The sequence below is a fragment of the Penaeus monodon genome, chromosome 3 (assembly GCF_015228065.2).
Source record: "Penaeus monodon isolate SGIC_2016 chromosome 3, NSTDA_Pmon_1, whole genome shotgun sequence".
NCBI classification, from domain to species: Eukaryota; Metazoa; Arthropoda; class Malacostraca; order Decapoda; family Penaeidae; genus Penaeus; species Penaeus monodon.
Window position 1 is genome coordinate 6,258,757 of NC_051388.1, and position 10,254 is coordinate 6,269,010.

Consider the following 10,254-nt stretch of genomic DNA (forward strand, 5'->3'; position numbering starts at 1 on the left):
TCAAATATAACATGTAGCAATGGTTTAACATGTAATGCTACTCTGCAGCTGGTCCTGTTTGCCAAATATCTATATATCTATATATCTATATATCTATCTATCTATCTATCTATCTATCTATCTATATATATATATATATATATATATATATATTTATATTTATATTTATATTTATTATATATATATATATATATATATATTTATATAAAATATTATAATATTATATTTATATATATATTATGTAAAAAGTTATATAATAAATAAATAATATATATATTATGTATGTAATAATATGGGTTAAAAGTTGGCTACTAATACTTGGTAAATAAAACTAGCAAAAGAACATAATAAAAATAAGTATAAAAAAATATTTGTATGTAAGAGCTTCAGATATAAAGAAAAGAAAAATATCGATAAATGGTTTTCAGAAATACCAGCATTACAGATGAAAAATGTATTGTGCTAAAAGACAAACCAGTCATTCATACCACAAACTGAAAGCCGAGGTGAAAAACCCCACTCTTGGTGGGCCCCACCACAAAAGGGAATCAAAACCCTACAGTAAAACTGCCACAATGTTTTCTTTGGGTAAAAAGAAAAGAAAACAAAACAGAAAGTGAATGACAAACTCTGGTAAACCAAACAGGGGATGCCCAAAGTATGCTCTGCTTGATGATACTTGACAGACCCAAAAGTCCCCTACAGCTCTCATCCAAATTTAACTAAAATTGGGTTATTCAAACAATGATAATGTTATATCAATGATAAAAAAGGGGAAGGGAGGCTAAACTGCACATCATTGTAAAAACCTCATGCTGGACAATTGTAATTGTGTTAATCACTCAAGTGGTTAAGAGGGATAAACACATGCACACATTGCTGGGTTCTGTCCTCTCTAGCCATGTGCCTCTGGGGTGTTGCCTCTCATCTCCGCAGATTGGTTTAATGACCAACACAAAATAAAACTATTATAACCTAATAATAAAAAATATATATAAAAGATGACCCATCCAAGGCACTGATCCCCAGCAAAAAAAAAAAAGAAACCACACGCGCTCATACCTACTCAGTTTATGGCCAGAGCATCGGTCTGAAGCTCCATGTCAAATGTTTCTGGGGTTCGGAAGCTTCTTTTTAAATGCCTATGCCATCAGACATATGTTCCTCGGCTTAAAAGGGTTCCGAGGCCCCTACTTGAAGAAAAACTTGGGAAAGGTTTGCCAGGGGCAAAGGAGCCGGCTGCACCAAGAGAAGGAGGGAAGAGGAAAATTTACAGACAAATCAAGATTTTTAAAACCTACAAAACAGAACTTCAAGATTCTGCTGAAACTTTTTATAATTTCTCTCTTAACCAAAGGGTAATCAAGGGTGACTTTTAACCATGTTCAAGGTTTTGTTAATACCGGTTACCAATTTTATCTTTACCTTGCTTGTAGTCATATTGCATTTGAATACCTGGAACAATGATCTTAATAAAAAGAATTCTTAGGGAGAAAAACAGATTCTTCATGGGAAAATAGAGTTCTTATTGAATTTACATACTGAAATTGGTTCAAAACTAATTTCACTCATTATTTTTAGTTCTCAGATTAAGTGAAAGAAAAAACATGTCAAATTTTCTCGACAAGAAGAGCGGAGAAAAAATTGAGAGGATAGTAAAACAAAAGGGAAATCGCCTCCAATATCACCCCTTAAAAAAAAATTTACCACGTGGTCTAAACTCCTTAATGCTCTACTCGAAAGATGAGGAAACAACCTTGTATTCTGGCCCTCCCCAGTCTGCTAGGTGGGGGGGGGATGAGGGAAAAACAAGAAAAGACCCTACCAAAAGTTTTCGTCGATGGTGGAATTTTCACTCTTAGGCCATTCCTCTTGGGTTTTGGGGTACTTTTGTTTTCGGAGGCGTTGTCGGGAAACAAAACTCAAGGCCACCCCGTCGTGGGTTCCATTTGGCATCTCCTTTCCAAAACCCTTTTACAGCATAGGCTCTCACTTCAAGCTTGCCCTTGCGCAAATTTTAAAAATCAAGATATCTGAAAATTTATTGAGATGAGTAGGGTGAGGAAGGGAGGAGAAAGAGAAAAGGGAAAGAGAGAAAGAGGAAGAAAGAAAGGAGGAGGAGAGGAGGGAAAAAGAGAAGGAGGAAGAGAGAGAGAGGGGAAGAGAAAAGAGAAGAGGGAGGTGGGAGAAGAGAAAAGAGGAGAGAAGAGAGGAGAGGGAGGGGAAAAGGAGAGAGGGAAGAGAGAAGAAGAGAGAGAGAGAGAGGGAGAGAGAGAGGAGAGAAGAGAGAGACTCAGAGAGAAGAGACTCAGAGAGAGAAAAACCAGAAGAGAGAGAGAGAGAGAGAGAGAAGAAGGAGAGGAGAGAGGAAGAGAAGGAGAGAGAGAAAAGAGAGAGAGAGAAGAAGAGAGAGAGAGAGAGAAGCAGACCATAATTTCAACTTTATTTATATACAAGTTTACATGATTATGTCCTCCCCATCCACCAAATTATATAATTTACATAAAAAAAAAAAAACAACACTATGAGCAAATATTATCAATGTTCCACTGATATCACATGTCAAGCAACAAAACTTTTGTGAAACACTTTCCTCAAATTTTGAAAGAAAAAAAAAATAATAATAAATAATAAAAATATTTTTTTTGTTTAAACTTTTTTTCCCCCTTTTTTTGAGAGATTTGTGTGAAATCTTAAATGACTTTTCACTAAGACAAAACATTATGTAATAATTCAAACAATTATGAAAATTTCCCTACACTCCGAAATCTTACCTTAGATTCTCCTATTCATTTTCTTTTGCCCTCGTCCTCTCTCATGGGCGAGTGAGGGGGAAAAACTCGGGAGTCCTTGCTTGAAATTTAGCTGTTTGTAACATTCGTGTGTGGGTCGTCCAAGCACCTTCATCCATGTGAACTCCACCGAACACTCTGGGCGTATCATACATTTTGCAATCCTGTTGGAAAAAAAGTACAAGGGGATGAGCTACTTTTTATATAAAATTAATTCTTGAAATCCTAAAAAGTTATTATTCTTTCCTTGTAAACAAAAAAATAAAATTTTAAAACAAAAAAAAAAAAAAAAAAGGAAAAACAAAAAAAAAAAAAAAAAGAAAAAAAAAAAAAAAAAAAAAAGAATTTTTACTATAATTAACTCATCATCTCTACTTTACATGGAATAGAGAGGCAGGGAAAACTTGATTCTAGTTGTCTTTAATCATAAAAGTGAATGGCTCACTCTTTGGAATTACAGTCATAAAAAATAAATAAAAATAAAAAACTTAATTCTGGCAATGAAGAACAATAGTAATAAATATGACATATCAATATAATATCAACCTCTATAAATACCATGCACTTGCTCCCCATAAAAATAAAATAAAAACAAATTCGCTTAAATACCTCACTCGAGAATACTGCTCTGATCAACCCTCTCGTCTGAGGTGAGGGGATGAGGCCGACACGATGGGCAATGAACTCATCGCTACACTACAGTCGAGTTCTCCTCTAACTGCACCCAGTCCATAGCACTGTTGGGGTTTCAGCAATGAAGACTCGCGCAGGCCTATTGGCCACACTGGAGGGAGAAGAAGAATGTACTTTTAAGAGATTATAAAATCATATATAATATATATAGATAATTTAGAAGAGGGGAAGGAATGATCTAATGAAAAATGATAGGTCCTCAATATAAATTTTTGTGACTATATTTTTGCAAACTCCTTTGAAACTTGGCAAACGCCCTGTTAGATGAACATCTCGATACTGGTCCCAGTACTTTTTTTTATTCTTTTTACCAGAGGGCTATAATGTGGAGAAGTGGCGATCACTGAATTTATGCCATGGCAGCATTGACAGACAATTCTTGTTAAATTCACTTATAGTTTCACCTTCACAACACTAATGGTACAAGGTAAAGTTTGCTGTATGACGAAAGACAGAAAGATACGGAACATTTCATCTATGGTATCTCCTTTGCAAGTTGATAATAAGAAATTATCAACACTTAATATTTGAGATCATTTGTGGATGTTACTGTGTTTCCATCACTGAATGTATATTTGCATAATTTCTAATAGAATTAAAGACCAAATATGGTATGCTTACTACTGCATTTATTGAATTCATTCATCTGAAAGACAATGGGATATATTGCAACCCAAATAAAATACCAAATGATACAAAATTTGGGAACAATATAACTAACCATTCACAAAATTTCTTCCATAATAACAACTGATTGTAAAGGTGTCTAAAACTATATCTCTTCCTACATTCAATGGATATCAATGATTATGATCTTGAACCTCATATCCCATAAATATTTCAGGGATTTTTAGCTAATCACAACCAAAAGCTAACATAACTCAGACTTGTTAAGCTCAGTGTGTAGTATTTGTACCACACACTTTAGGCTAGAAGAGTGTATATTTATTTTCTTAAAAGGGACTTTCCTGTGGGTATATTCAAACCTCTAAGCAAAATTAATATCATGTCTATTCTTTCTGTATCAGAATAATATAATAAAAAAAAAAACTGAATATAACATATGACATATATACACACATGTAAAAGTTGTACAAAAAGTCTATGCCACAAGGGGTATACACATGGAATGTTTATGGTAGTCTACAATTTTTTAATTTCTCTTTCTGACAATATCTTTGGTATGTGTAAACTCTTTTATGTAAGCCTAACAGTGACTGTCAAATCACTTCCTTTATATGAGTAATATTTATTTTAATTCCTGCAATTGCTTAATACTCCACCAGCTCTAATTGGCCTTCAATATAATTCCCTTATATATAATGGGGGTTTCCTGGTTCTATGATTGAGGTCCCTTGAAACCATGTGTAAGTCTTTATTGTTTCTTATTGCTGGTACTAATTACTCTACGTAAAATCTGGGTAACTGTTACTAATGACTTCAATATCACTGAGCTACCATTAATGTCTACTAATATCTAGAGATGATTCTGGAAAATTCTGGAAGCAAGAGAATAAAATATACAGGCAGACTGCTTGTAATCTACATAATAATACTGATAACAAACATTATGCTCATATCACAAAAATAATTTAGTTAACTCCATTCCTCATCCTAGGCTTACATTGATACTGGTGTTTTTTTTACTTTCACACAGTCATCCAACCTTGCAATTATTATTCCTTGTTACAATTATTTACATTGTAATATGCCAGAAATATCTTGTTACTTTTCCTTTCAAATGATATTGCAGAAAATACTGGTAACTGCTTTTTCGGCGACTTCACCCAGCCACCTCTGAGAATCCACAAACAACGCTGTATGAACTAAAATCCTTCCTGACCCAGGGGTTTGCCCCAAGAACCCCATCTAATTGCCGTATTTTCCCCATTGGTGGCTCTGTCCTGGACCCCTACCCAATTGCCACAGACTTACTCTCCTCACAGCATTTAACCTATTCTTAAATGGATAGAAAAGACATACTAAAATAGAATATATACAGGCATATATGCATTCAAAAGCTGTGTCTTGCTCCATCTCGAGGACTCTAAAAACTCTGCCAAGCAAATCATTAACATACACCGGAGAGCACCATACAAAATAAAATAAAATCATGTATTTCATTGACTAAAATAATGTAATATAAAAAGTTGCGTCACGTTGATAGGAAACAACTCACCTAAGGTCTGTATCTTCAATATAAAACTTAATATTCTCCTGCGTCAACTCCGTCAAATTCAAAGAGGGCTGATTAGCGTACGGCATTTTGCCAAAGCCTCCACAAAATTCTCGAGAAAAATCAATAAAAAGGACAAGAAATACGAACGAAAAAGGCGAAAATTCGAGAAAACCCGCAGACAAGCTCGCCGCTCGCCGTGTAAACAACAGCTGACTTGACCCAAAACCAGGAATGAAAACAACACTAAATTTCGGAATCTATATTTTTTATTCAAATGGAATTCTGTTATCGTTTTTATTATTTAAAAAATTATATCTAAGTATTTTTAAGATTATGCTTTTATCTACAAGTATGGAAAGATATATATAAAAAAATATATATATAAGAAATATATAAATATAAGAAAATCAGGAATGGAAACAACACTAGTTTTTACAATCTATATTTTATTCTAATTGAATTCTGTTATCATTTTCATCCTAAAAAACGTTATATCTAAATATTTATGTGATTCTATTTTTATCTACTAATAAGTAAAGATATATAAGAAAAAATATGTGATATCCGGACCAAAAAAGATATATATATATTATATATATATATATATATATATATATATATTATATTATATATATAATAGATTATGATAATACATATATATATATATATATATTATATATATATATAAAGAAAATCAGATGAAACAAGACTATTTCTAACTTCTAATTGAATTCTGTTATTGGTTTTTATCTAAAATGTGTTCTATCTAAATATTTGAAATGATTCTGTTTTATCTAATAAAAGGTAATCGAGAATTGAGCGCTATTTTGGAACAATTTGGATTAAAGGTTCCAAATTAATCGTTTTTTTTCAGTGAAATTTCTTGTATATCAATCTCTCTTTTTCCCCTCCCCCCCCTTCCCTCCTTTCTCTTCTCGCCCCCCCCTTCCCCCTTTCTCTCTGTCACTTGTCCGATATATATAATTTTTATTTTCTTTCTTTAATTTCTATGTATGCCTATAAATACATTTTTTTGAAATATACCCCAACTCCTTGGCATACACACATACATAACATGTATATATATATATATAATCATATATATATATATATATATATATATATATATATACTAAATATATATATATATATTGTTTACGCCGACCGCCTCGTCTCTCTGCACCACACAAGGCAGGCTAGGCAGACGGCGTGCTATCCACATTGGTCGTGAATACTGAACATCTTCCAAGAGGCACCGGCACACAGCGTCCCAGACCCCAGGAGGGAAACGCCAAGTGCGAGGGCAGGGCACGAAATAAACGCAAAATGACAGTCATTCTTTATTTACACAAGTTACTTTTACCTGTAACACTTTTCTATAGGCACAATACAGGGGAAACCATCATGTCACACTGCACGATACAGCTTAATAAAGGGCACACAAAGTTTATCAGGTCACAAAGGCACACACGAAGGTCTTCACAGGAGCAGCACCCAGGCAGTCTCTTCTTGGCTTGTCCTCCGCTCCTCCGCTCACAGCCATTGCGTCCTGTTTGCCAGGTCCCCTTTATGTAAAATGCCCGGTCATCCTTTCATGTTAAACATGTTTTGGGACAGAGACAAAAACCCCCGGCGTTGCATTTTATATATAATTTTATATTTTATATATATATAATATATATATATGTAATATATATATTATATTATATATATTATAAATATATAATAAATATTACACAACCTTTTATGTATATATTTATATATAAATATATGTTATTATATATATTATATATATAATATATACTATATTTTATAAAATAATATATATATATTTTATATATAATATAATATATATATATATATATATATATATATATATATATGTACATATGAGAGAAAAAGTGAGAACTTATATTTTGTATGTGTATAAAAACATTTCAAATATGATCTATACATGCTCGCAAACATCTGATTGCAAAACATGATTATTATTTAAACTTTTCAAATATCATTATTGGCTGCAGGTTAAACTAAAACAACCATAAAAAAATAATGCAAAATTAAAAAGTTTTGCACTTTCTTGGTAACGGATAATAATCAAACACCAAAATAATTACAACTATTTATTATCATTTTCGTAACTCCAGTAAGAAAAATAGACAAGGAACAAACAAGGTCCCTGTAATCTAAAGAAGACGTAATATTGCTGTTGCAAATCATGATCCATGAGATTCATGACATACCTATGAGTGGTCACCTTCTCATATTGAACTGCAAGAAGTAGTCATTAATGTAGAGTAACTTTTATCTTCTCAACACAGGCACAAGCAATGCAACTTTGGACGGAATACATTCCAGGTACAGTTGGGTTTCTTAGTAAGACTATTTTTTTGAGATTCTGTGAGCATTTGTGTCTTTATAAATATATAAAAAAAATGAACAGGAAGGAATTCTTGTGCTGTACAATTTCCTTAACAATTATACAATGGTCTTCTCACTATTTAAAACTTGTAAAAATAAATCAACTTCATATAAAAAATCAAGTTACTTTTTTAAAAAGCTGGAATGTACATGCTTATGAAAGACACCACTAATTTAAAATCAACAGACCAAGATAATTAAAAGAAAATACTGGTCCATAAACAAAGTAATATTCTTACATATACTGTATGTATGGGTATTAAAATCCTATGCTAAAAACATTTTGACACAATGGCATTTCAAAACAATTATGATAATAAAAATGTGACGCAATAATAAGCGACTATTAAAAACTTATCAACTGTAACAACATTGAACAAGCTGCCATTGCATCAAACATGCAATAGTATGAGCTATGTAAATGAACAAATTCTGAATATTAGCTGTTGAGTTTTGGGCAGAAGTTTGCTGCTCATTTGGGTGTGCTATAGCTACCTTCCTCTCTTTCCATCTTCGACTGGCAGAAACAAAAAATATGTGCTAGTTAAGACAAATGCAAGTTGTTATGATATAATTAGCTATGTCTAATACACACTTCATTAACACCATTACTGATGATGGGGATGGGAGAACACAAGAAGCATATATATATATATATATATATATATATATATATATATATATATATATATATATTATATAATAATATATTTTTAAAATAAAAATTAATCTAAAAATTTTAAAACAGCAATTTTGGGGGCAGAATAAAAGAACAGAAAACAGTTAAACTTAATCTTGAAAACTTTGAAAAAAACTTTCACACTTGATAGCAAATACATTAATACTTCAGAGGGCCTGTTTGCTATCACATATTCACTCCCATTAAAAAGATAATTTTCAGATTACATTCAAATTTATGAATGCATAAAAGTAAATTAACCTTACAGTTAAACAAGATGAATGAACTGAACATATAACAAAAGAAGAATGAAAGACTCAAGCCAAGGACTTGAACCAACCCACATCATCATTCTGTGACCTCATTCACAATCACACAGCAATCTCATACTTCTCCTTCTTCTCTGGTTCGGGAATCATCTCAGGGATTTCCACATACTCTCGCATGCTTTCCTCTCATCAAACATGTAGGTTGTGTTCTCCGAGGACTGGTCTTCAATCTCATAGTTCTGGGGCTTGGGGACTGTGCGTGCTTTGCACAGTCGGTCTCCATATTTGAGGATGATAAAGGCTACCACCATCACCAACATGGCCAAGCAGGCCAGTGGAGGCCATGCAGCATGGACAGCCATGGTTTCCCTTTCTCTCTTTTTCAAAAATATGAACTAAACCAAAATTGAGTGTCCTTCACACTCTATATCGCCTTGGACAAGGACGAAGGGTCAAATGCCTAAAGAATGGACAGCTGATAATTTGGCACAACTGATACTCTTTGGATTATTCCTTTTCTATCATGTACAAGTATTTTTACAAGATTGCATCAAGGGGCCTCTGCTTGGCTTTGCGGACGAATATGAGTGAGGCGAAGCGATTTCCCGTGTCAGGGTCGTTCCAAAATTTGGGGTGTTCGTGGGAGCAACTGCAAATCCAATTTACCTGGGAAGAACAGGGGAACAACATCAGTATATATAGAAATATAGACACAGATATACAACATCCCTAACTTTTGTCGAGATAAGCAGGTATAGAAATGTAAATTAGGACAGATGCAAAAAAAAAAAAAAATTGATAAGAAAATTTTAGCCTGCTCTGATGAAAAAAAGTATGTTTAAGCCCATAAACTAATCTAGCCTATACTTGTGGATAATGTGCTATCTGCATAGAAAAAGAATACATATATCTAAAAGATATATAACTGGTATACACCCAGAAAGTACAGAACTCTGCCAGAACTCAAAGGTCTAGTTCCCAATATTTAGATCTACCATTTTTTAAAAGAAAAATCAATACACATCCCAACATCACAGGAAAATGATGGGATGGGGGTCCACTGCAGAGTTCAGCAAGGCGGATGCCATATTATAACAGAGAATGCAGTATCTAACATCAGTTGTCTTGTCATCAGTTATAATTATCTATCATCCACAATTTAAATATCAAGGTACAATGAATTTACAAGTACAATAAAACCCATAATAAGCAAATCAACTT

General features: G+C 33.1%; 1 pseudogene; it reads right to left on the reverse strand.

The window, feature by feature from the left end:
- The window catches only part of LOC119584967, a 9,758-nt pseudogene extending 3,880 nt beyond the window's left edge, over window positions 1-5,878 (reverse strand).
- Window positions 5,879-10,254: the final 4,376 nt, after the last annotated feature.